This window comes from Callithrix jacchus, chromosome 14 (assembly GCF_049354715.1).
Source record: "Callithrix jacchus isolate 240 chromosome 14, calJac240_pri, whole genome shotgun sequence".
Classification (NCBI taxonomy): Eukaryota; Metazoa; Chordata; class Mammalia; order Primates; family Cebidae; genus Callithrix; species Callithrix jacchus.
In genome coordinates, this window is record NC_133515.1 from 70,751,636 (window position 1) to 70,779,425 (window position 27,790).

Consider the following 27,790-nt stretch of genomic DNA (forward strand, 5'->3'; position numbering starts at 1 on the left):
GGAAGGAGCAGGCACTTTAAAAACTTTTGAGGTTCATTTGTTTTTAAAATTAATCTATAGCTTTTCTCTTTCTTCTCCTTAGCATAAGATGCTTCTGCTCTCTTGTTAAGGATCTCATAGCTGATCCTTTTTGCTTATATTTGTTTATTTTGTCTCTGGAACAATCAGAAACAAACTTCCAGCTCCTTCCATTCTCCACCCAACAAAGCTGGCACTGGAAGAGCAGACGTCCCAGTGCTTTTGATGTTTTCACTTTTGCTAACACTAGGCAGGGCCTGGAGATGAGAGAGTGAGCTGGCCATTTAGCTGCTGTGTGCCTCACCTTTCCTCATCCGCAGCTGGGTAGCTGGGAGTAATCCATAAGGAATAGTGTGTGCTTGCTGCTGTTGGGATGAAAAGTTCCAGTGTGTGAAACGTGTGATTTATGGCTCTGAGGCATTCAGATCCAATTGGTGGGTGACAGCAGCCAAAGCAGGGGCCTCCTAGCCGCTAAGCTACAAGGTGTCTTCCCACGATGAATCAGGACACAATTTGACTAAATCAGCTGCTTTCCTTTTCCCTCCCAAGTTCCAAAGTCCAAAGGCTTTCCTGCTGACTCCAGTGGTTACTTTATAAAGGGGAAGAGGAAGTAAAGGGGCTGACTCCCTCTGAAGGCTCTCTGCTGGCTCTAAGGATGCCTCCCAAACACCATTGTAATTAATATCTACCCTTCCTTCTCTCCCCAGTTAACGCCACTCTCACTGGGGCTACAAAACTCAAGTGACCGCAAAAAGCCCAGAGAGCAAGGAGCCACTCCTAGCACTCTCATCCCCTAAAGATGAAACTCCAAGTATTTGCAAATAAATACTCCCCGCAGCAATATTTGTCCAGAAGGACATCATAGTTGTCCGAACGCCCACTAGGAGGACCTTTTGCCAAAATGAATGGGAAATCATTGGCCCAATTAACATTCTGTGATCTTAGATCTAAAAATGACCCGGAGCCGGGTAAACAAGGTGACGTCAGCGGACTGGGCAGGGAGCGGCTCTCTACTGCCACCTCGAGGAGAGTGTACGCAACGGCGCGGCGGCTCCGGGCCCAGGGGAAAGCAGACCTGGGACCGCTGGAGGGGAACTGGGGGAAACTGGCGGGCGTTGGGAAGGCGCGGAGAAGGGAAGAAACTCACAGAGGGGCAAGAAGCTCCTCCGCGACCCCAGCTAGAGGAAAACGAGGGCCGCGTAATCCAGGCCGTTGGCTGGCTTCTGAATCCTGGGAGCATTCTTTTTATAAAAGGAGTCAGATACCGTGAACGCTCGCCAGATAAACTGGCTAAAACTGGGTGGGGACACAATCCCCAAGGCTGGACACCCTTAATGAAAAGAGTTCCCAAATTTCCAGTCCTGGAGGGAGCAGCAGTGGCATGACTAGGCTCATCGCAGAGGCTGCTGGATTTGGGGTTTTGCTTCGGGTTTTGCCCCGGGCTTCGCTGGGACTGGGGCGGAGGAGGGCGTGCAGGGGTGGAATAGCCCTAATTTGCTTTCCCGTCAGGCGAACGCGAGGAGGCGGCTGCGGAGCTTTCTGCAAGACAGAGGCATGCTGGGAGATGCCCCAGAAATGCGCGGGGCCTGGGGTCGGGCAAGGTCAGCTGCGCATGACTGCCTTTCCCCTGCAGCTGATCCACAAAAGGAAAATGAGTTGGTTTTTAAATGGATGAAAACAAACACCAACTCACTTTACTTGTGGATGCGTTTTGCTGGGTTACAAACCACCTCAAAGTGCTGAGAACCAGGTAGGAGAACGGAGGAGGAAGGGTTCTCCCGGCAGAGAGAGCCGCCTCCTTTCATGGGAGAAGGCGGTGAAGGCGAGTGGTGCTGGAGCACGGGGAAAACGGAAGAGCACACTCCCAGGGGTCAAGTAGGGCCTCGTGAGTCCCAGGAGAATGGATCTTCACACTAAAAATAATGGGTTTGGCAGGCCAAAGGTGGGAGAATTGCTTGAGCCCAGGAGTACGAGACTACTCTGGGCCACATATTAAGACTCCCGTGTAACTGAAATAAATAAATACATAAATTAAATAATAATGGGAAGCTTTTTTTTTTTTTTTTTTTGAGGCAGAGTTTCACTCTGTTGCCCAGGCTGGAGTGCAATGGCAGGATCTCAGCTCACTGCAACCTCCACCTCCTGGCCTCAAACGATTCTCCTGCCTCAGTCTCCAGAGTAGCTGGGATTACAGGCACGTGCCATCACACCTGGCTAATTTTTGTATTTTTGGTAGAGACTGGGTTTTGCCATGTTGGCCAGGCTGGTCTCAAACGCCTGACCTCAGGTAATCCAACCTTCTCAGCCTCCCAAAGCGCTGGGATTATAGGCATGAGCCACCACACCTGGCCTAATTTTTGTATTTTTAGTAGAGTTGGATTTCACTGTATCGGTCAGGCTGGTCTCGAACTCCTGACCTTAGGTGATCCACCTGCCTCAGACTCCCAAAGTGCTGGGATTACAGGCATGAGCCCCTGCCCTCAGCCAACTATTTAAGGGCTATATTGGTGAGAAGGTTTTTTAGCTACATGTAACAGAAGACCCAACTAGAAGTGACTTAAACATAAGGATATTTATTATCTCATATAACAAAAAGCCAAAGACAGGTGCTTCCAGAGTAGTTGGGGTTGTCAATGTTGTCATGAAAGATCCTTTTGACTATCCTCAGCCTATTGGACTTGCCCTTAGGTTTGTTAACTTACAGCCGCTCCAGCCCCAGGTATCATATAGACGTGATTCCATCTAGCCAAAGAAAGTTAAAATTTTTTCCCTTGCAACTTTTTACAAAAGAGGAAAACCTTTCCCAGAAACCCCCAGAAGACTTGCCCTCAGGCCCTGTTAAAGAAAAAAATTATTGGCCAGGTGTGGTGGCTCACGCCTGTAATCCCAGCACTTTGGGAGGCCGAAGTGGTTGGATCACGAGGTCAAGATAACAAGACCATCCTGGCCAACATGGTGAAACCCTGTCTCTACTAAAAATACAAAAATTACCCAGATGTGGTGGCGCACACCTGTAGTCCCAGCTACTTGGGAGGCTGAGGCAGGACAATTGCTTGAACCTGGGAGGTGGAGGCTGCAGTGAGCTGAGATCATGCCACTGCACTCCAGCCTGGTGACACAGCAAGACTCCATCTCAAAAAAAAAAAAAAAATTATTTAATGATACTTTTTTTTAGAGACGGGGTTTCACCATGTTGGCCAGGCTGCTTTACAGACTCCTGACCTCAAGTGATCCGCCCACCTTGGCCTGCCAGAATGCTGCGATTACAGACATGAGCCACTGTGCCCAGCTGATGATAACTTGTGAAAGCACAGTGAGGAAGACTTATTCAGGACCGTTGTCATAGGTGTAGGGACTACTGAAATGGGATTTTGCAGTGCAGGTAAAAGATTGGGCTCAACTCTGACAGCAAGGGCAAATGAGAATTTAAGCTAAGAAGCTGGGTTGGGGGTAGTGGATGGAAGATTACTAAGAGAAAACAGAAACTGGGCACAGTGGCTATCACCTGTAATCCTGGCACTTTGAGAACCTGAGGTGGGAGGCTTGAGGCCAGGAGTTCAAGACTGACCTGAGCAAGATAGCAAGATTTCATCTCTACATAAACTAAAAAAATTAGCTGGGCATGGTGGTGTATGCCTGTAGTCCCAGCTACTCAGGAGGCTCAGGTGGGATGATCGCTTGAGCCCAGGAGTTCAAGGTTACAGTAAACTACGATTATGTACTACTATGTAGTATTGCACTCCAGTCTGGGTAACAGAGCGGGACAGGGAGGAAGGGAGGGAAGGAAGGAAGGAAAGAAAAGACAAGAAAGAAGAAACGCATTCGGGTTAGGGGAATTTCTGGCTAAACTGACCTAACAGGATTCTTGTTGAAGGCAGCCCAGGGTGATCAATTATCATCTGGAAGATGATAGAAAATGAGGAACTCAGTCAGATATTAAAGGCAATCAGACATTGAGGGTGGGAGATTCTTGCCAAGTTGACTTAGCAGGGTTTTTGCTAAAACTGGATTTTACAAGGAAGTACACAGATGGGCCTAGGAGAAAGTTCAGAAGCCTGACTAAAGTTCAGCCAAGCAAAGAATTTAGGTCAGCCTCACTGGTCACAATTAGGTTATGTGCCCAAGTCCTACTTGAAGGAAGCTGAGGAGCCTGTCTCATGGGAGGAGGTTTCTGCCAGCAAGGAGGGAGGGAGAGGGAAATGGTCTCTTGGAGAGGCAGCAAACAGGATGCCTTATGAGGGTATGGGTTGATATCATCAGAAATGCAGTCTAAAGTTGTTTCTCTGGCTGCCAATTTCTGCACACGGCACCTGTTATCACCTCTACTGGCTAGAGCAGCCCCTATTCTTTTTGGACTAGTTCCTACTCACCATCCTTCAGGTCTCAGATTAAGAATAATTTCTTCCTGGAAGCCACCTTCTACTCCTTCCACAGTTGGCTGTTCTTTTACTATATTTTTTCCTAATTTTTTTTTTTTTGAGACCGAGTCTTGCTCTGTTGCTCAGGCTGGAATGTAGTGGCGCGATCTCAGCTCACTGCAATCTCTGCCTCCTAGGTTCAAGCAATTCTCCTGCCTCAGCCTCCCAAGTAGTTAGGATTACAGGCGCATTATTTTTAGTAGAGACCAGCCTGTATGTTGGCCAGGCTGGTCTCAGACTCCTTATCTCAAGTGATATGCCTGCCTTGGCCTCCCAAAATACTAGGATTACAAGTGAGAGCCACTGCGCCTGGCCCTAATGTTTTTTAAAGAGTCTCTCTCTGTGTTGCCCAGGCTAAAGTATAGTGGTTATGCAAGTGGGTGATCATAGCACTGTCTCAAACTCCTGGCCTCAGTGTTCCTGTGTCAGCCCCCTGGCTTGGCTGTTCTTGTGGTATGTTTCGATACCATCCTACATTTCCCTTACCAAAGCTGGAATCGTATGACAATCACTTGTTTAAACCATAAGCTAATTAACTAGAAGCATCAAGAGTACCAAAGCTAGACCCCATCTGTCTTGCTCATCATTATCTCTTTGCAGGTAGTCTAGTGCCTGGCATGTAGTATGTGCTGAATAAATATTTTTTTAGATAAATGAATAAGCAAACAATGAATAAAAGCAGTTGAAGGCATTTCAATCTCACAGGTTTCTGACGCTTTTAACCCTTTGTACCAGAAACCCCCAAGGCCTCTGGGACAGCAGTGGGCCAAGAATCTCAGGACTCACACTACTGTCCTTGGCAAGGGGGCACATCAAACCCCACAGACGACTAGGCTGGAAGTGACAGCTCAGTTGTGAACTAATCCAGACTAAAATTCAAATGGTGGGTCATTATCTCCTCATTGGAGACATTGGCTTCTTGTGGGAGAACTGCAAAGTGGGAAGTGGGGCTGCCATAGATCATTGTGCGGTATTGGTGGGTTCCAGCGTGAGTGCAGTGTTGCCTAAGAAACACTTCTAATTTCCGTTTTTGTTTTTTTTTTTTGAGATAGAGTCTCACTCTGTTGCCCAGGCTGGAATGAAGTGTCAGGATCTCAGCTTACTGCAACCCCTGCCTCCTGAGTTCAAACGATTCTCCTGCCTCAGCCTTCCATGTAGCTGGGATTACAGGCACCCGCCACCATGCCCAGCTAATTTTTGTATTGTTAGTGGAGACAGGGTTTCACCATGTTGTCCAGGCTGGTCTCGAACTTCTGACCTCAGGTGATCCACCCACCTCAGCCTCCTAAAGTGCTGGGATTACAAGCGTGAGCCACTATGTCTGGTTCACTTTTAATTTCCTTTTGATTCACTTTTATCACTAGTTCATTCTGTGACCTCCACTGATTATATTATGTGTGCAAAGACACAATACCCTTGTCCATGTCCAACCTACTTTGTGACATTGTTTATTTCAGAACGAGGTTTACCGAAAATGCCCTGTGCCAGAGAGGCAGGAGTCACTTATGCAGGTATCACATGTGGATGAAAACATCAGGGAGAGCTTCTTTGAGGAGGCAGTATGATGTGTTGAGAAGAGCACTAGACTCAAGAATCTAGAAGGGCTTCTAGTCCTGATGCGTCAGAGTTTGAGTCTGGGAAGGTCAGCAGAAACCAGCAACCAAACTTCCTTTAGAGTCTTACTGAGTAGCAGGCTGGGTGCGGTGGCTCACGCCTGTAATCCCTGCACTTTGGGAGGCTTAGGTGGGTGGATTGCTTGAGGTCAGGAGATTGAGACCAGCTTGGGCAACATGGTGAAACCCCGTCTCTCCTAAAAATACAAAAATTAGCTGGGTGTCATGGCAGATACCTGTAATTCCAGTTACTCGGGAGGCTGAGGCAGGAGAATCACTTGAACCCAGGAGGCGGAGGTTGTAATGAGCTGGGATCATGCCACTGCACTCCAGCCTGGGCAACAGAGTGAGACTCTGTCTCAAACAAAAAAGAATAACAAGTTAAAAAAAGTAAAAAGTCTTACTGAGTAGCTTGGACTTTATCCTGTGTCCTTGGGCATGACAGGGTCAATCAGAGTTTGTGTTTTCATTATTGAGACAGAGTCTCGCTGTGTTGCTCAGGCTGAAGTACGGTGATGTGATCTCAGCAGCCTCAAACTGCTGGGCTCAAGTGATCCTCCCACCTCAGCCTCCCTGATAGCTGGGATTACAGGTATGCACCACCATGCCCAGGTAATTTTTAAATTTTTTGTAGAGACGGGGTTTCATCATGTTGCCTAGGCTGGTCTTGAACTCTTGGGTTCAGGCGATCTGTCTGCCTCCCAGAGTGCTAGGATAACAGGTATGAGCCACCACACCCACCAAATCAGAGTTTTTAAAAGACTTTTTGGCAATAGCATGAAGGGTTTATTGAAGGCGAAAGATTGTATTGGAAGTGACAAGGTGCATTAGGATATAGTCCAGGTGAAAGGTGTTGGGGCATAGACCAGGACTGAAGAACCAGAGAAGAGAAAGAGAATGAATAAAGATCTTTTAGAAGGAGAACTGGGCTAGGCATAACAGCACATGCCGGTAATCCCAGTGCTTTGGGAGGTGGATGTAGGAGGGTTGCCTGAGCACAGGAGTTTGAGGCTGCAGTGAGCCATAATTGGGCCACTGCACTTCAGCCTGAACGACAGAGTGAGAACCTATCTCTAAAAAGAAAAAAAGCCAGGCATGGTGGCGTGCACCTGTAGTCCTAGCTGCTCAGGAGGCTGAGGCAGGAGAATTGCTGGAATCCTGGAGGCAGAGGTTGCAGTGAGCTGAGATCGTGCCACTGCACTCAAGCCTGGGCCACCGAGTTCTGAGACACAGTCTCAGAAAAAAAATAAAAATAAAGAAGCAGCAGTAGCAGAACTGATAGAAAGGACTTAGAGACAATTAAATAGAGGAGAAGGGGAAGGAAAGGGAAAGTGGTGTCAAATGCATCTAGGGTCCAGAGTGCCTCACACAAATGGGAATAATTGTTTCACAAACGCTTTGTTACCCCTGCATAAATGTATGTATGTATGGGTTGGCAGGCATTATAAAATGTATTTCTTTCCAGGGCTGGTAAAAAAAAATTATGCAAAATGGACTATATCAGTTTCCCAAACTTCAGTCATTGTATACCTCGTTCATAACCTGCACCGTTAATTACTTAGTACTGTTCTTTATTTTGTTGTTTGTTTGTTTGTTTTTCTGTTTGAGACAGGGTCTCACTCTGTTGCCCAGGCTGGAGTGCAGTGGTATGATATGGACTCACTGCAGCCTCGACCTCCTGGGCTCAAGTGATCTGCCCACCTCAGCCTCCAGAGTAGTTGGGACTAGAGGTGCATGCCACCACACTCAGCTAATTTTTTTTTTTTTTTTTTAATTTCGTTGAGATAGGGACTCCCTATGTTGCGTAATCTGGTCTCAAACTCCTGGCTTAAATGATCCTCCTGCCTCGGCCTCCCAAAGTGCTGGGGTTACAGACATGAGCCTGGCTTCGTATTGTTCTTTAAATGAAGTTATTTATTTATTTATTTATTTTGAGACAGAGGCTCACTTTGTCACCCAGGCTGGAGTTCAGTGGGGTGATCTTGGCTTACTGCAACCTCTGCCTGTTGGGTTCAAGTGATTCTCCTGCCTCAGCCTTCAGAGCAGCTGGGATTACAGGCATGCACCACCACACCTGGTTAATTTCTGTATTTTTAGTAGAGATGGGGTTTCACCATATTGGCCAGGCTGGCCTTGAACTCCTGACCTCAGGTGATCTGCCCACCTCAGCCTCCCAAAGTGCTGGGATTACAGGCATGAGCCACCATGCCAAGCCTAAATAAAGTCACTTTTTAACCGAAATACTTACTGTAGGCTCATCCTAAAAAAAAGAAAAAAGAAAAAAAATACCAGAAAAAACCCCATACATATGAAATCATGATTTCGATGTTCCAGTTATGTTTTTATACACATTGAAACAAATACAAGCCCATTTTAAAAAAGTATGGAGGCGGGGAGTATCTGAATGCTACCTAAAATAATTATTTTGCATGCCCTCAGTTGTGTGCAGGCCAGACTTGGGGAACCCCTGACCTGGGTGATAGTGAAAGCCACTAGAATGACACATCCTTTGCTTTCTTTGCCTCCCTCTTGACTTCCATTCAGATCGTATCAGTGTCCAGCCCTGGACTGCTGGTGGGGTCTTTGCATCCACTGTCAGCAAAGGCTTGCCTTGCAGGTAGTGACCTTTAGCAGAGCTGGGCTGGAGGCTGTCATCCAAACAAATGGTGGCTGACCTGGAATGTCTGTTTAACTCAGTGTCCCACATCCGAGCCTCTGAAGCTGCTACATGGGCAGCCCAGGCCAAATGAGCTCACCTCTCTCATATTCTGCAGCCAAGAGTGCAAATGGGGCCTTGGGAATCTCCATTTTTCTCTCCTGGTGTTGTCCCAATGCTTTCCAAGGGTGACACATGGAGGTCTGAATATGGGGGCTGCAACTAGATCTGCTTTTCCTCATATTTGATGTCTAAAGACCCTATAGACTGTTTCAATGTGAAGTTACATTAATTCTGCACTAACCGGTGAAGTGACATGAGGCACATCACTAAACAGCTTCGGGCCTCTGTTTCCTCCTGTGTAAAGCAGTAGGTTAGGCTGGTGATCTCCAAAGTGTTTCTGGCCCTCATATCTTACTGTGCTGAATAGTTCAGGAATCATACTTCGGTGAGCTCCTTATTCAAGCCCCTTGCCCATTGATTTTTAGGATTGTTTGTTCTTTTTTTTGAGACAGAGTCTTGCTCTATTGACCAGCCTGGAGTGCAGCTCGATTTCAGCTCACTGCAACCTCTGCCTCCCAGATTTAAGCAATTCTCCTGCCTCAGGCTCCAAAGTAGCTGGGACTACAGGCACCCGCCATCACATCTGGCTAACTTTTTGTATTTTTAGTAGAGATGGGGTTTCACTATGTTGACTAGGTTAGTCTTGAACTCCTGACCTCAAGTGATCTGCCCACCTCGGCCTCCCAAAGTACTGGAATTACAGGCATGAGCCACCTTGCCCAGCCAGGATTATTTGTTCTTATGTGTAAAAGTTGTTGTGGTCATTATATGTAAATGTCTTATGTATATTGTATCATATTCATCTGTCACAAATATTGCAAAGATTTTCCCCAGTATTTTGCAACCTTGTTTCTTATGTATTTGCTGTGAAGACATTTCTACTTAAAAAAAAAAAAAAAGCCCCCATTCACAGTCTTCCTTGAGGATTTCAGCTTAAAAAGAACTTCCTTACTCCAAGAGTATAAAAATATTTACTCACTGGGTGCAGTGATGTGTGCCTGTAGTCCCAGGTACTCGGGAGGCTGAGGCTGGAGGATCACTTAAGTCCAGGAGTTCTGGGCTGTAGTGTGCTATGCTGATCGGGTGTCTGCACTAAGTTTGGCATCAATATGGTGACCTCCCAGGAGTGGGGGACCACCAGGTTGCATAATGAGAGGTGAACTGGCCCAGGTCAGAAACAGAGCAGTTCAAAACTCCCATGCTGATCAGTAGTGAATAGCCACTGCACTCCAGCCTGGGCAACATAGCAAGACCCAGTCTCTTAAAAAAAAAAAAAAAAGGAAAAAGAAAATATTTACTTAGTTTCCCTTCTAGAATTGATTCATTTATTTTATTTTTAAATCATACATTGTTTGAAACATATTTTATAAGGAGCAAATAGAGAATTCACCTTCATTTTCTTTTTCGAATGAGTACTCCATTTAATGAATAAGATATTTTTTACACAGATTTGGAATGCATCATCTTTACAAAACATTCTTGAAAAAGTACCCTGTTATACAGTTATAGCAGTAAAAGCTATTGACGATTGCTGTGGCACATTTTAAACTGTTGTACTAATGGAATTATTTTTATGTATTTATATCTTAAAAACATAGTAACAATATTTACCCCCAGCCTCACTATAACCATTTTATGCATTCAAAAACTTACCATAAATGGTTACTATAATGACTGTCAATGTATAAAAGCTTCAGAAAGAGCAGATTTCCCTTTTCTATTATGGTAATTAGTAGTGGTAATCATAGCAATTAGCAGTAAAATATAAACCAAAATTTTAAAGAACTCAGTTTCTGTGATTTTGAGGCCAGTAGGACTAGGACATAGGGAAGTTACTCCTGAGACAAGGTCCCTGTGCAAAATTCGGAAGCTGGAGACATTCTGTCCCCAGGTTGCCCGCTCCCTGCTCCAAGAACCCAGTGTTCTCTGGGCCTCACTCCACCTCTTAGAATCTGCTCTCAGATTCTCATTCACACTGAGGAGTTGATGACTGGTTGCTGTCCAACACAGCAATTCTCATTAGAGTGTGAGGTATGTGGAAATTAACTTGTTACTAATAATAAAGTGCTGAAGTTTGAAATGATTTACTTTTTAATAAATCTAAGTTAACTCACTTTCTCCCGAAATGAATTTGCTTGACACTTATTGGCTTGCTTCTTTTGTAAGAGAAAAAAGGTGTGCTGGTAATTGTCTGTTACCTCTTTGTTACTGCCCATAGGGATATAATGATAGAGCATTAAAACCGGCAACCTCTTCAAATTGCCTTGTGAGTGAGCTTACACGTACACACACACACACACACATATATATATTTAATGTTGTCCAAGGATAAATTTTAAATAAGTTAACCAAATCTATAGTGAAAATGAGGAGGAATGAAACTGAAAACATTTTTTAGTAAAACTACAAACATTATGATTAATTCAAAACTAAGAGAGTAAATTTCCAATGTTCTCACTACAAAAAAATGATAAATATTTGAGGCGATGGATATGTTAATTAGCTTGGTTTAAGTAATTCACATTGTATTCATAAATCATAACATCATTTTGTACCCCATAGATACAATTATAAATTGTTAATTTGCAATAAAAATATATAAATAAATAGAATTATGGTTAGTTAAAAAACAGATAAAGCGATGACACAAATGAAATGTAACTAGTATTATTCATACTGTGTACTCAATAAATATTTGTTGGATGAATGAATAAATGACTATTTAAAACTCATTGGCTGGGCACAGTGACTCACTTCTGCCAGTCCCAACACTTCGGGAGGCTGAGGCGGGAGGATCACTTGAGCCCAAGAGGTCGAGGCTGCAGTGAGCTATGATGAAACCACTGCACTCCAGCCTGGGTGACAGAGTGAGACCCTGTCTCGAAAATATATATAATAATGTTTGCCTTATTTCTTTGCCCACTCCCTTGAAGCTATTTTAACAGAACTGTATTCTCTGATAGGAGTAAGTTTCTTCTACAGTTTTTATCCAAAGTGAGAGACAAAAATTGAGAATTGAGACTCTAAGCTGAGGTTCCCAATGTCTTCCTGCACACACACACACACACACACACACACACACACACACACACAGTTCAGAGCCTCAAGATAGAGGAAGGAGACACTGAGAGTAAAATCCAAGTAACAGCCAACAAGTTGAACCTTTGAAACCACGTGGGTGGTCCCTGCAGCTGTTGTCCTCTTGTATCATCAGCCTTGCTGAGCTGCTGTGTGTCTATATTCCGCGTGTCATTTCTTTTTTTTGTTTTTTGAGACAGAGTCATAATCTGCCACCCCGACTGCAATCTCCACCTCCCAGGTTCAAGCACTTCAAGCAATTCTCCTGCCTTAGCATCCTGAGTAGCTGGGATTACAGGTGTGCACCATTACATCTACCTGGTTTGTATATTTTTAGTAGAGATGGAGTTTCTTTTTTCTTTCTTTCTTTTTTTAGTATTTTTTTAACTTTTCTTTAAAAAAATTTTTTTTCTTTTTTTTTTTTTATGGAATGCTTCACGAATTTGTGTGTCATTCTTGCACAGGAGCCATGCGAATCTTCTCTGTATTGTTCCAATTTTAGTATATGTGCTGTTGAAGCGAGCATGAGATGGGATTTCATCCTACTGGCCAGACTGGTCCAAACTCTTGACCCCACGTGACTCACCTGCCTCAGCCTCCCAAAGTGTTAAGATTACAGGTGTGAACCACTGCACTCTGTTTTTTTTTTTTCTTTCTGAAATAGGGTCTCACTCTGTCACTCCGTTTGGAGAGCAGTGGTGCGATCTCAGCTGCTCACTGCAGCCTGTGACTCCCAGGTTCTAGTGATTATTGTGCCTCAGCCTCCCGAGTAGCTCGAATTACAGGCATGCACCACCATGCCCAGCTAATTTTTGTGTTTTGGGAGAGATGGGGTTTCACCAAGTTGGCCAGGCTGGTCTCGAACTCTTGGCCTCAAGTGGTCCACCTGCCTCAGCCTCCCAAAGGGCTGAGATTACAGGCATGAGCCACTGTGCCTGGCCTCCATGTGTCACTTCTAATTGCTGGAAGGAGAGTGGAGTTGGCACTGCTATTGGGAGCCACTGACTGGATGTGCTGCTTTTACCATTTGAGTGGAATATAGATAATTCCTCCCTCCCCAGCCTGCTCACTCTGGTCCTTCTCCTTCCATCAAAGAAGAGGATAATTGAGGTCTCCCTGGTCTGCAAGAAACATCAAGTATTCACCTCAGGGGCCCTTCCAGGGATCTCACTGATTTGGCATTTCAGTTTCTACTCCCCAAACAGTTTTTCCACCAACAAAAGGTTTTTCAGTCCTTTTAAATTCATCTAAGGACATAAACTATGCAGAGCAGTCAGAATAGAAGCCATGTGAGCCACAAACAACAAAGCACAAATTGCCTCCAGTGGGCATAGAGTTTCAGTGACTTCATGGTGGCTAAATATAGGCGAACACATGGTGTGTTGTGAGTGCCAGGGAGAACCATGATGCAATTATCCCCTCCTCTTGATGGAATAGAGAGGACCAGGGTCAGAGGGAAGAAATGGGATTACCTAATAAATGGTCATTTGTCACAGTCCCCAACTCCACTCCTGTCCAAGGTTTGTACACACATACACGCACGTGCATGCGCGCACGCACACACACACACATAAAATACATGACAAAGCAAACATTACACAGCTTTAGAACAACATATTCATCTTTTGATTGTAGTTAAAAACAAGATACTTTAATTTTTAAATTTAATTGTTTTGATTTTCTTTTTACTCTTTATTACATAAAAAATTCATATTCACTATAGAAAATTTAGAAATCAGAGTAACTATTAATTTTTATTGAGCAGTTAACATGTGGCAGGTATTCCCTGTAGTAGGGCCTTTCATGATCAACTCGTTTAATCCTCACAGAACTATCTCAGTTAGGTTCAGTGATTACCCCTGTTTTATATTAAAAGAAAACAAGGGTTGGGGATTAAGTAACCAACTCAAGGTCACCTAGTTAGAAACGTGAAGACTGGGAGTTAAACTACAGTTTGTCTGATTTCAAACTTCATGCATTTAAACTCAAGAGTACTCTGTGCTAGGCATGGTGGCTCATGCCTATAATCCCAGTGCTTTGGAAGGCCAAGGCGGGTGGATCATTTGAGGTCAGAGTTCAAGATTAGCCCGGCCAACTTGGCAAAACCCTGTCTCTACTAAAAATTCACCAGGTGAAGTGGTGGGCACCTGTAACCCCAGCTACTTGGGAGGCTGAGGCAGGAGACTTGCTTGAGCCTGGGAGATAGAGGTTGCAGTGAGCCGAGACCATGCCATTGCACTCCAGTCTGGGCGACAGCGTGAGAACCTGTCTCAAAAAAAAAAAAAGCACTCTATACTAGTGCACCAATGCTGTTCAATAGAAATATACTGTGTGAGCCACATATATAATTTAAAAATTTCTAGTAGCCATGTTAAAAGAAAAAAGAAACAAGTTTAATTTGGATACTGGTTCATTTAGCCCAATATATCCAAAATATTATAATTTCAATATTTAACAAATATAAAAAAGTAACTAATTAGATATTTCACATTTTTCTCTTCAGACCAAGTCTTTAAAACCCAGTATGTGTTTCACAAATATAGTGCATCATCAAGGGCCCAATAAATCCATCTTACTAGTGGCTGTCATATTGGACAACACAGACATTTCCATCATGGCTCTATTGGACAGCACTGCTCTAGGATATACTGAGAGTCAAAAAGAATAAAAGCCACCAATAAATTACCCATCTATTTCAATGTATAGTACCCTCCTGTTTTCTGTGCATGTACATATACATATACACATAATCATTGTGTCCAGCTATAAATACATTGTGTGTGTGTGTGTGTGTGTGTGTGTGTTTTGAGACTCTGTTGCCACACAATCTGGGCTCACTGCAACCTCTGCCTCCTGGGTTCAAGCAATTCTCCTGCCTCAGCCTCCCAAGTAGCTAGGATTACAGGCACATGCCACCACATCTGCTTAATTTTGTATTCTTAGTAGAGATGGGGTTTCACCATCTTGTTTAGGCTGGCCTCAAACTCCTCACCTCCAGTGATCCACCCGCCTTGACCTCCCAAAGTGCTGGGATTACAGGCATGAGCCACTACCCTTGGCCTAGCATATTGTTTTTTAAGTTAAAACAACTTTTTTAGAGTTGGAGTCCTGCTATGTTACCCAGGCTGGAGTGTAGTGGCTATTCATAGGCACAATCATAGTGCACTACAGCCTCAAACTTCTGGGCTCAAATGATCCTCATGTCTTAGGCCTCACATAATCATCATGCCCAGCTCTAAATATAGGTGTTTGTTTATTTGTTTTTGTTTTGAGATGGGGTCTTCCTCTGTTGCCCAGGCTGGAGTGCAGTGGTGCAATCTCGGCTCACTGAAATCTCCATCTACTGAATTCAAGCAATTCTCCAACCTCGTGAGTAGCTGGGACTACAGACATGTGCCATCATGCCTGGCTAATTTTTGTTTTTTGTTTATTTTTTTTTTTTGAGATAGAGTCTCACTTTTTCACCCAGGGTAGAGTGCAGTGGCATGATCTCCATTCACTGCAACCTCTGCCTCCTGGGTTCAAGTGATTCCCCTGCCTCGGCCTCCTGAGTAGCTGGGATTGCAGGTGTGTGCCACCATACCTGATTAATTTTTGTATTTTTAGTAGAGACGGGGTTTCACCATGTTGCTCAGGCTGGTCTCAAACTCCTTACCTCATGATCCACCTGCCTTGGCCTTCCAAAGTGCTGGGATTACAGGCGTGAGCCACTGTGCCCAGCCAATTTTTAGTAGAGACAGAGGTTCACCATGTTGACCAGGCTGGTTTGAAACTCCTGACTTCAGGTGATCCACCTACTTTGGCCTCCCAAAGTGCTGGAATTACAGGCATGAGCCACTGCACCCAGCCATATAAATATAGTTTTAATATTTTTTTTCCTCTAAAAAACGTGTGCAGCCCTCCAACCGGTTTGGCTCCCTGTGTGTATGTGGGGAACCTTTGAGGTGCTGTAATAGCATGGGATTTGGAGTAAAAAGACTCCAACACTTGACATTCATGTGACATTGGACAAGCTATTTTCTGAACCTCGGTTATCTCATGTGAGGACGAAACAAGACAAAGTGTGCAAAAGTGCCTTATAAATGAAAGTTCTTTCCCACTCCTTTTATTTTTTTAATTGGAATGCAATAATTGTACATATTACTGGGATACAGAGTGATATTTGGAAACGTGTATACAATGTATAATGATGAAATCAGGGTAATTAGCATACCCATCATCTCAAATATTTATCATTTCTTTGTGTTGTGAACATTCAGAATTCTCTCTTCTAGCTTTTTTTTTTAGACAAGGTCTTGCTCTGTCACCCAGGCTGGAGTGCAGTGGCACCATCTCAGCTTACTGCAACCTCTGTCTTCCAGGTTCAAGCAATTCTCCTGCCTCAGCCTCCTGAGTAACTGGGATTGTAGGCACACACCACCACTCCCAGCTAATGTTTGCATTTTTAGTAGAGACAGGATTTCATCATCTTGGCCAGGTTGGGCTCAAACTACTGACCTCAGCTGGGATTATAGGCATGAGCCACCATGCCCCTGGCCTCTTCTAGCTCTTTGAAGATACATGGTAAATTATACTCATCCTACAGTGCTGCAGAACATTAGAACTCATTCCTCTTATCTAGCTGTAATTTTGTATCTCTTAATCAACTTCTATGCATCCTTCCTTTCTCCCACCCTTCCTAACCTCTAATACTACAATTCTCCTCTCTACTTCCATGAACTCAAAAAAGTTTTTTTAGCTTCCTCATATTAGTGGGAACATACGGTATTTATCGTTCTGTTCCTGCTGTGTTTAACATAATGTCCTCCAGGCTCATCCATGTCGATATGAATCCCAAGATTTCATTCTCTTTTTAAGGCTGAATAGTATTCCATTGTGTATGTATACCACATTTTCTTTATCCATCTATCTGTTGATGGTTATTTAACTTGATTCCATATCATAGCTATTGTGAGTATTGTTTGTTCGAGTCTCACCCTGTTGCCCAGGCTGGAGTGCAATGGCGTGAACTCAGCTTACTGCAACCTCCACCTCCCAGGTTCAAGTTCTTGTGCCTCAGCCTCTCCAGTAGCTAGGATTATAGGCATGCATCACCACACCTGGCTAATTTTTGTATTTTTAATAGAGATGGAGTTTTACCATGTTCACCAGGCTGACCTCAAGTAATCTGCCTGCCTCAGCCTACAAAGTGTTGGGATTACAGGTGTAAACCGCTGTGCCTAGCCTATCATAGTTATTGTAAATAGTTCTGCAATAAACATGAAATTTCAGGCATCCCTTTGACAAACTGATTTTCTTTCCTTTGTATAAATACCCAGTAGTAGGATTGACAGATCATATGGTAGCTCTATTTTTAGGTTTTTTTTTTTAAGAAACCACCATATTCTTTTCCATATGGCTGTACTAATTTACATTTTCACCCACAGTATATAAGAGTTCCTTTTTCTCCATATCTCTGCCAGTATTTGTTGCTGTTTGTTTGTTTGTTTGATAATAACCATTCTATTAGAAGAAAACATAGAGGATATGCTGCAGGACACTGGTCTGGGCAAAGCTTTGAGCTAAGACTTCAAAAGCACAGGCAACAAAAACAAAAACAGACAAATGGGACTATATTAAATGGCAAAGCTTCTGCATAGCAAAGGAAGCAATCAACAAAGTACAGAGACAACCGGTAGAGTGGGGCAAAATGATTCATCTGACAAAGGGCTAATATCTAGAAGACACAAGGAACTCAAACAACTCAACAGCCAAAAACCCCAAATACATCTGCTTTAAAAATAGGCAAAGAAACAGAAATGGACATTTATCAAAAGACATATAAATGGCCAAGAAACATATGAAAAAACACTCAATATTATTAACCAACAGAGAAATGCAAATTGAAGCCTCTTTTAAGAAGTATAACTGGTTCTACTTATAACACGGGCAATATACTCTCTTTTTTTGAGACAAAGTCTCACTCTGTCACACAGGCTGGAATGCAGTGGTGTGATCTCGGCTCAGTGCAACCTTCACCTCCTGGATTCAAGTGATTCCCCTGCCTCGGCTTCCTGAGTAGCTAGGACTATAGCCATGTGCCACCATGCCCAGGTAAGTTTTATATTTTTAGTAGAGACAGGTTTTTGCCATGTTGGCCAGGCTGGTCTCAAACTCCTGGCCTTAAGTGATCCACCTGCCTCGGCCTCCCAAAGTGCTGGGATTACTGGTGTGAGCCACCACACCCGGCCCCATTTTTATTCCTCTTGGGTATATAAGTAGGAGTGGAATTGCAGGACCAAATGGAAAGTCTATGTTTAAATTATTATTATTAGTTTTTGAGACGGAGTTTCGCTGTTATTACCCAGACTGGAGTGCAATGGCACAATCTTGGCTCACCGCAACCTCTGCCTTCTGGATTCAAGTAATTCTCCTGCCTTAGCCTCCCAAGTAGCTGGGACTACAGGCGCGCACCACCATGCCCAGCTAATTTTTGTATTTTTAGTAGACACGGGGTTTCACCTTGTTGACCAGGATGGTCTTGATCTCTTGACCTCGTGATCCACCCGCCTCAGCCTACAAAAGTGCTGGGAATATAGGCATGAGCCACTATGCCTGGCCTAAGTTTAAATTTTTGATGAGCTGTTAGACTATTTTCCAAAGTGATGGCACCATTTTATATTTCTATCAGCAGTATATGAAGGCTTCAATATTTCAACATCATCACCAACACTTGTTATTATTTGACTGGTTAAGTTTTGTATTTTTAATAGAGACAGGGTTTTGCCACATTGGCTAGGCTGTCTTGAACTCCTGATCTCAGATGATCTGCCCGCCTTGGCCAAAGTGCTGGAATTACAAGTGTGAGCCACTGCAACTAACCAATACACTCTTATGTCTCTAGTGTGTGTATGTGTGTGTGTGTGTGTGAGAGAGAGAGAGAGAGAGAGAGAGAGAGAGAGAGAGAGAGTGTGTGTGTGTGTGTGTGTGTGTGTGTATTTACTAAGAGATCAGACTTAAAGAGATTTCAGTCAATGGTCAGGCCAAACTATCTAGGTCTGCACTCCTAACCCAGGAAGAGCTTTTGTTGGTCATTGCTAACCATGGCATTTTTCCAGTGTAAGCAAACTTTCTCTTACTCTTTCTCTCCATTTTTTACAGATAAATTTTGAGAGGTTTTTCTCTTCTAGGCCTGGTGGGAGTTGCTGTATGAGGACAGAGTCTGATTTCAGGAAGAGTCAACCTCTCCTCTGCCTTTGTTTGATGTCTTGCTGCCCTAGATGAAGAAAGCTCCACAGCTGGTCAGGGGAAGTATAGGGTAAACTCAGAATGAGAAGTTTTTTGTTTTACTATTATTATTATTATTTTTAATAGAAATGCGGGTTTCACTATGTTGCCCAGGCTGTTCTTGAACTCCTGGGCTCAAGCCATTGCTCTCCTTTGTCTCCCAAAGTGCTGGGATTATAGGTGTGAGCCACCATACCCAGACAAGAAGTCTTTAGGAGCAACTGCAAGATGCCATGGCTTCTTGCCCTTCCTAAGCCAGGAACATGCTTTAACTGTGGGAACAAAAACAGACAGACACAATTCTCCATCTCCACAGATTGACAGCAGCACACAGCCTCCTATCAGGAAGGAATCTGTGAAAATCTGACTTTTCATTGGATCGGGTGAAACAGGTTGTTAGAACAGCAAGGCACTGCTGATTTTATATTGTTAGAGGAGCGGCCATGAGAAACAGAGCCCTCGAACACCAAATGCAAAAGGAAGGGGTTTATTATTATGGCCGGAAGCCGAGTGATAATTTGTCCAAATTCAGCTTGTCTAACAAAGGGAGGTTCTGCCTTTACTTAGGCGTATACTTATAGATATTACATGTGGAAGAATCTTAGGTTTACAGCCTTAGAAATCACATATGAAAGGGTTTCAGGTTTACAGTTTTAGGAATCACATATGAAAGGGTTTCAGGTTTACAGTTTTAGGAATCACATATGAAAAGGTTTCAGGTTTACAGTTTTAGGAATCACATATGAAAAGGTTTCAGGTTTACGGTTTTAGGAATCACATGTGAAAAGGTTACTGGTTTACAGTGAAAAGGTTTTGGGTTTACAGTTTTAGGAATCACATGTGAAAGGGTTTTGGGTTTACAGTTTTAGAAATCACATGTGAAAAGATTTGGTTTCTGGATGGAGGAGTGGGGTAGGGGTTTGATCTTAATTTTTAAATTTATATATATATATATATTTTTGAGACTGAGTTTCGCTCTTGTTACCCAGGCTGGAGTGCAATAGCACAATCTTGGCTCACCGCAACCTCTGCCTCCTGGGTTCAGGCAATTCTCCTGCCTCAGCCTCCTGAGTAGCTGGGACTACAGGCACACGCCACCATGCCCAGCTAATTTTTTGTATTTTTAGTAGAGACAGGGTTTCACCATGTTGACCAGGATGATCTCAATCTCTTGACCTTGTGATCCACCTGCCTTGGCCTCCCAAAGTGCTGGGATTACAGGCTTGAGCCACTGCGCCTGGCCTTGATCTTGTTTTAAGTAAAAACAGTGTCTTCCGGAGAGTTTCCCCAATACCAAGTGTGTTATTTACAGGAAGGTAAAATCAGGAGGTGCAAGGCGCACCCACCTTTTCTTCTGTTGAAATGCAGTGCAGAAGACAGAGCAGGGAGGTAATCCCAGATGCCTGGGTCTCCTTCCTCAATACAGATATACTTAAGTGGACAAACTACTGCCACAGAGGCAGATTCCCTGAAAAATTACCAAGAAGTTAAACATGAGCTTTTAGACAATAAGAAAATCTTGAGATGATGGTTTGGCATCACCAGCTGTTTCAGTTACCTCTCTCTTCCCTGATCTCTCTTCTGCACAAGGCATCATTCTCCACACTCTCTCATTTCTGTGGAAAAGGGCACAATTCCTCCACAGCCACACACATACCCTTCTGCCCATGTCTTCTGTTAATTTTTTTCTTTTTTTGAAATGGAGTCTCACTCTGTCACCAGGCTGGAGTGCAGTGGCGTGATCTCAGCTCACTACAACGTCCACCTCCCAGATTCAAGCAATTCTCCTCCTGAGTAGCTGGGACTACAGGCGTGCGCCACCACACCTAGCTAATTTTTATATTCTTAGTAGAGACGGGGTTTTACCATGTTGGCCAGGATAGTCTCCATCTCTTGACCTTGTGATCTGCTCACCTCGGCCTCCCAAAGTGCTGGGATTACAGGCGTGAGCCACCGTGCCTGGCAATTTTTTTTTTTGAGACGGAGTTTCACTCTTGTGGCCCAGCCTGGAGTGCAATGGCATGATTTCGGCTCACTGCAACCTCCGCCTCCCAGGTTCAATCGATTCTTCTTCCTCAGCCTCCCAAATAGCTGGGATTATAGGTGTGCACCACCACACCCAGCTGATTTTTATATTTTTAATAGAGACAGGGTTTCACCATGCTGGCCAGGCTGATCTCAAACTCCTGACCTCAGGTGATCTACCCACCTCAGCCTCCCAAGTTGCTGGGATTACAGGCGTGAGCCACCGTGCCTGACCATTTCTGTTAATCTCGAATGAAAAAAGTCTATGTCCTGAAAAATATCCCCTACGTTTTATTTTAATAGAATGACTAGTATAAAAAAATGAAACAATGAACCATAGAAACAACTGGAACTTATCCTCAGATTCACCCTCCATTCAAAGTGTATTCCATCTTCCTTCATAAACAACCTTTCTGGGCAATTCCATGTGTTAACAAATATCCCCTTGGCACTTACCATTGAGAAGCATGAGCCCTCAGGTACTGTGCTCCAAACTATAGACACAAGGATAAGACTCAGTCACTGCCTATTCAATTCAGTGTATTTCATTTTGAATTTAATTTTTAAAAAGCCCTTGACTAGTTAGTCTACAGTGCTGCCAGTAATGTCCTAGGCTTTGACTATACCAAAAAAAAAAGTTTTTAAAAAAGTAAGACAGGCTGGTCACAGCGGCTCATGCCTGTAATCCCAGCACTCTTGAAGGCCAAGGCAGGTGGATCACCTGAGGTCAGGAGTTCCAGACCAGCCTGGCCAACATGGTGAAACCCTGTCTCTTTAAAAAAAAAACAAAAAACAAAAAACAAAAATTAGCCAGGCATGGTGGAGCACGTCCATAATCCCAGCTGTTGGGGAGGCTGAGGCACAAGAATCACTTGAACCTGGGAGGTGGAGGTGGCAATGACATGGGATTGTGCCACTGCACACCAGCCTGGGCAACAGAGTAAGATTAAGTCTCAAAAAAAAAAGTCAATTCTTGCTCACACTGGGGAGTTCTCAACCTTGCTGAGGGGCAGACAGAAGTAAATGATGGCTATAGTACAGTGTTGTGGTGGTTTGTGCTGTGTCAACTTGGTTAAACTGGTGTTCTCAGGGTCTCCTCTGTATGATTCTGGGTTAAAGTTGGGCAGAATAACTTGCATGAGATTTGGAAGAGTAGTCATTTCTCTGAGAGTCATTTGATGGTAAGATGAGATGACCAGAAGACACAAAGGTGCCCAGCTGTCTCCAGCTTGTTCTCACTCTCCCTCTCTCTGTGACCAGCCTGGCCCCACTGACCAACAGTGGTCCCTGCCCAATAACAAACTCTTGTTTGTGAATTGACAAAGAGGATGCCTACCTAGAGGCAACAGCTTCCCATGGATGACTCTACCTCAGTGATGGGACATACTTAGCTTTTTGGATGGGCAGATGGGCAACTCTTTCTCTGATCTTCTAACTTCCACATCTGATCTTCACTTCTCCAGCTGTTTTGTAAATTCTAACTCTTTAATCTATGAGATTAACTCCCTTATCCCATAGCACTTATAGTGACTCTGTTGCTCCCCTGCCTAAGGGTGCCAAGGTAAGGACAAGGTACATGAGAAGAACAGCAGAGTCATTCAGGGGATGAAAAACAAAACTAAAAAAAGGAGGTGAGGAGTTCAACGATGGGTAGAGTTCATAATCTAAGGGTAGTACAGATACAGGCAAATGATATTACAGTATGTAAGGATTTGTAACAGATCTTTGCAAAGTGTTGTAGAATCATGGTAGAGGGAGCAGTGAATCCTATAGGCAGTTTAAGAAAAAGAGGGAGGTAAAAAAAACTGTGCCAGGGCCAAGTGTGGTGGCTCATACCTGTAATCCTAGTGTTTTGGGAGGCCAACGCATGAGGGTTGCTTGAGTCCAGCAGTTAGAAACCAGCCTGGGCAATATAGAAAGAATTCATCTCTACAAAAAAAAAAAAAAGAAAGAAAAATTAACCAAGGTCAGCCACAGTGGCTCATGCCTGTAGTCCCAGCACTTTGGGAGGCTGAGGTGGGCTGATCACCTGAAATTAGGAGTTTGAGACCAGCCTGGCCAACACAGTGAAACCTTATCTCTACTAAAAGTATAAAATTTATCTGGGTATGGTGGCATACATCTGTAATCCCAGCTACTTGGGAGGTTGAGGCGGGATAATTGCTTGAACCCAGGAGGCGGAGGTTGCAGTGAGCTGAGATCATGTCATTGTACTCCAGCCTGGGTAAGAGAGTTAGACTCTATCTCAAAAAAGGAAGAAAGAAAGAAAGAAAACAGAAGAAAAGAAAAAAGAAAAATTAGCCAGTCATAGTGGTGCATGCCTGTAGTCTTAGCTATTCAGGATGCTGAGGAGGAAGGATCACTCGAGCCCAGGAATTCGAGGGAGCAGTGGGCTATGATACAGCCATAGCAACAGAGCAAGACCTGTCTCAAAAAATATTGGCTGGGCACCATGGCTCATGCCTGTAATCTTAGCACTTTGGGAAGCTGAGTTGGACAGATAGCTTGAGCCCTGGAGTTCCTTGAGCACAGCAGTTTGAGACCAGCCTGGACAACATGGTGAAACCCCATCTCTACAAAAAATATAAAAATTAATCCAGCATGGTGGCACACACCTGTAGTCCCAGCTACTTGGGAGGCTGAGGTCAAAGGATTGATTGAGCCTGGGATATCAAGGCTGTAGTGAGCCGGGATACCACCACTGCACTCCAACCTGGGCAGCAGAGCCAGACTTTGTCTCACAGGACAAACAAACAAGCAAACAAATGCCACCCAAAACAAAGAAACTGTGCTGGGTCTTGAAGTAGGAGAAGGGAGAGAAAGGCATTCTAGACAGACTGAAAAGCAGATCCAAATAGCTGATATCTCCAGAAACGGTAGGTGGGAAGAGCCAGGGTATGAAAAGCTTAGCAGTTTTAACTTTATTCTGTAGGCAATTGCTTCTCAGCCTTCTGGCTAAGATCAAGTGTAGTATTCTACATGCAATTGAAGTGCCATCAATGCTTTAAACAGGGAAGCATCATGATCAAACCTGTGTTTCCTAAAGATAACTTTCACAGCAGTTGTTTAGGATAAGGCCTTGGGGAAAGAGAGAACTGGAGGGGATGAAATTTACATATCAGAATTCAGATGAGGAAAAAAATTAACTTCTTCACTTTTTTTTTTTTGAGACAGAGTCTTGCTCTGTCATCAGGCATGAGGCTGGAATGCAGTGGCACAATCTCAGCTGATGGCAAACTCCACCTCCTGGGTTCAAGCAATTCTGCTTCAGCCTCCTGAGTAGCTGGGACTACAGGTGCACGCCACCACACCCAGCTAATTTTTGTATTTTGGTACAGATGGGGTTTCATCATGTTGGCCAGGCTGTTCTTGATTTCTTGATCCTCGTGATCTGCCCGTCTCATCCTCCCAAAGTACTGGGATTACAAGTGTGAGCCACTGCACCTGGCCTCTTCACTCTTTTTTTGAAACAGGGTCTTGCTCTGTTGCCCAGGCTGGAGTGCAGTGGTACGATCATAGTTCACTGCAGCCTTTAACTCCTGGGCTTAAAGAGTCTTCTCCCGGCAGCCCCTCTAGTAGCTGAGATTACAGGCGTACATCACCACACCTGGCTAATTCTTTAGTTTCTTGTAGAGACAGAGTCTTTCTGCATTGCCTAGGCTAGTCTGAAACTCCTGGTCTCAAGGGATCCTCCTACCTTGGTCTCCCAAAATGCTGGGATTACAGGTGTGGGACACTGCACCAGGCCTGCTTCTTCATTCCTTGTAACTTGCTTCATCTTTCTCTCAAGACTCCATTCCTCTAATGGTTAGGGTGAGGTGACAACTTAAACTTCCCAATTAAAGCCAATTCTGTCCCATCTAACTTTAAAAAAAAATTGGCGGAATTGAGGTTTGTTAACTCAATTTTTGCTGAGAAATAACAGTCTTTCTAAAATCTGTTTCTCTCCTCCTGAGAAGGCTCCCCTTCCTCCCTCCCAAGATGGTAGCTGGGAACAGTAAGGCCCTACAGAGCCTCATGGCCTTGTGGGAGGGGCTGCTGTTGCACATGTGCTCTCTTGCTGAGCTGCCTTTTGCTTATCTCTGGCCATTGCCTTTGGTTGTCTGCCTCTGCTGCTGAGGCATCATGGGTGGCATGAAGCACAATGTGTCCCCCTCACTTGGGAAATGCACAGCCCTGTTCCCCCTTGGAGTGCTGCCACCCCCTCCCTAGTGAGTTGGCTCCACCTCTACTTATGTTGGTTCTGCAGATCTTCTGAGGTCAGGCTGCACCTCCCAGCTGGTCACCAGTTTGGACTCCTCTAAAGATGACACTGTACCTCTCTCTCCATGATGACCCTCATAGTGGAGACTGCAGTGCACCATCTAGATCTGTCCTTCAGATCTGCCAGGAATGTTGGGTGCAGATGGCATACAGCTGAGTTGTTTCTTAGGTATGCCCCTCCTGGGCGGGGAAGGAAAATGCACCTAATGAGTGGTCAAAATAGGGATACAAAGATTCAGCTACCTTGCCTCAGTTCGGAACTATTTATTTATTTATTTATTTGGGATGGAGTCTCACTCTGTCACCCAGGCTGGAGAGCAGTGCTGCAGTCTCAGCTCACTGCAACTTCTGCCTCCTGGGTTCAAGCAATTCTCCTGCCTCAGCCTCCCAAGTAGCTGGGATTACAGGTACGTGCCACCATGCTGGGCTAATTTTTTGTATTTTTTAGTGAAGACAGAGTTTTGCCCTATTGGTCAGGCAGGTCTCAAACTCTTGGCCTCAAGTGATCCACCCATTTTGGCTTTTCAAAATGCTGGGATTACAGACATGAGCCACCATGCCTGGCCATTTCGGAACAATTCTAAAAGACTGTCCCAGCTTCAAAGCTCCCCAGGGGATCAGTGGAGCTTTGTCAACAGTGCCAGAGTTCAATTTCTCCCTCTGCCCAGACCTTACTCCCTGACAGACCTTACTCCTCTGCCCAGACCTTACTCCCTTACTCCCTTGATGCCAAGAGCAGCTCCCTGTAACCTCCAGAGGTTGCCACCGAAAGCCCTCATGCCACCCCCAGGGAAGTGTCTGAAAATTCATTGAAAACTAACTGCCTAAAAGCAGATTCATTGGAGAAAAGGCATAAAAACATTAACATGCTTGGAGGAAATTACAGAATGATTACCAAAAAAAAAACACAGTGTGGCCCAGAAGCTCCCCTTTTTTCACAGGGGAGGGGGAGGTGGGAATTGTAGACAATTATTTAAAGGGGTAGTAAATCATTAGGGAGAACAAATGGTATTGGGAGCCACCAGAACAGAAAGGTAAAGAACAGAGGTTGCTTCACAGGAACAAAGGTTGTCTTATTATGCAACTAAAGTTCCCCACCCCTGGTAATCTCGTGGAGCTACCCTCAGAAGAATAGAGGAAAAGTCAGCCTCGGCCTGGTGAGACTAGAGTCTCTTCTCTCATGGTTGATCATTCCTGGTTAGCTGATGAGCTCCCTCGGGAGGGAGCCTTAAGACAATTACATTTAAGCTTTCTTAGAAGTCAGATAAGCAAATTCGACAGGAAGGTTGGGGGAAAGAACAGAGACAGACTTTGGTTCTGAGGCTTATTTCTGAGGCCTTTTAATCTTCAAAGCACTCAGCATACCCGTGACACATTTTGGGGGATCGTTTTCTCTGCTCTGTCAGGAACTTCTGGATCCCTTCCAGGCTACAAGGGAGCTGGCAAGGCCCAAAGGTTGATGCGTGGGTACCTGGTACCAGTCTCTGACTAAACGTGTTTTTGGATGGCTCAGTGGGGGGCATGCTGCCAGACACGCTCTTCCCAAAGCACAAAATGAAAAATAGGCCTAAGTCCCTCGTGCTTCTTCTCTTGTTCAATGTAGATTGAGCTAAATCAGGTGCATGGAGATCCTGGTCTCTAAGTGTCCAAAACATCTTCCCTCCAGTCCAGTCCCCTCTGCTTCTCTCTCATGTTCTTCACACAGCAGAAGGCATTCTATCGGCTCTTCTCTCTAATGGGAACTCCTCTTTACCCCATGGCTTATAGCAAAACCCAGTGATCCAAGCCAGCTGCTCTTGACTCTTTAAGCTGATTATTGCACAACTGTCTGTCATTGGCAAGCCCACTCTTCTATTTTGTAGTGCTTGGTCTGGGACTATATTCTCTTTCTTTCTCTTTCTTTTTTTTTTTAAGAAAGAGAGAGAGACAAGATCTTTTTCTGTTGCCAAGGCTGGAGTGCGTGACCTGATTATAGCTCACTGCAGCCTCAAACTCCTGGCCTCAAGCGATCCTCCTGCCTTGGCCTGACAAAGTGCTGGGATTACAGGCTTGAGCCACTGTGCTGGCTTCAGACTATATTCTTGTCAGTTGCCTTCCTTTACATTTTGCTAATAGGAGCACTAGGGGAGACTGAAGGATTGGAGAAGGGAGAAGAAAGCGTTTCCTGTTTGCTCGCTGTTCCTGTGAGAACCGCCCTGGGCATGGCACTTTTGCAGCACTTGGTTCCAGAAAAGAGAAGGAGGATAAAACCCTTCCTAGCACAGCTGACTGCTTTCTTAACTTTTATCTTCCTAGTTGGTCTACAAACTCTGTGAGACAGCCCACCTGCCTTCTTTTTTTTTTTGAGATGGAGTCTCGCTCTGTTGCCCAGGAAGGAGTGCGGTAGTATG

General features: G+C 44.4%; 1 long non-coding RNA gene and 1 other non-coding gene across 2 annotated transcripts; one reads left to right on the forward strand and one right to left on the reverse strand.

Annotated features, from left to right (window-relative positions):
• Positions 1-1,572: 1,572 nt before the first annotated feature.
• LOC128929636 (uncharacterized) lies at positions 1,573-19,984 on the forward strand. The gene is made up of 4 exons (XR_008476402.2): positions 1,573-1,768; positions 12,047-12,144; positions 17,822-17,939; positions 19,016-19,984. It is a non-coding gene; the product is annotated as an uncharacterized LOC128929636 (long non-coding RNA).
• Positions 12,266-12,372, reverse strand: LOC118147531 (U6 spliceosomal RNA). The gene has a single exon (XR_004733984.1). It is a non-coding gene; the product is annotated as a U6 spliceosomal RNA (small nuclear RNA).
• Positions 19,985-27,790: the final 7,806 nt, after the last annotated feature.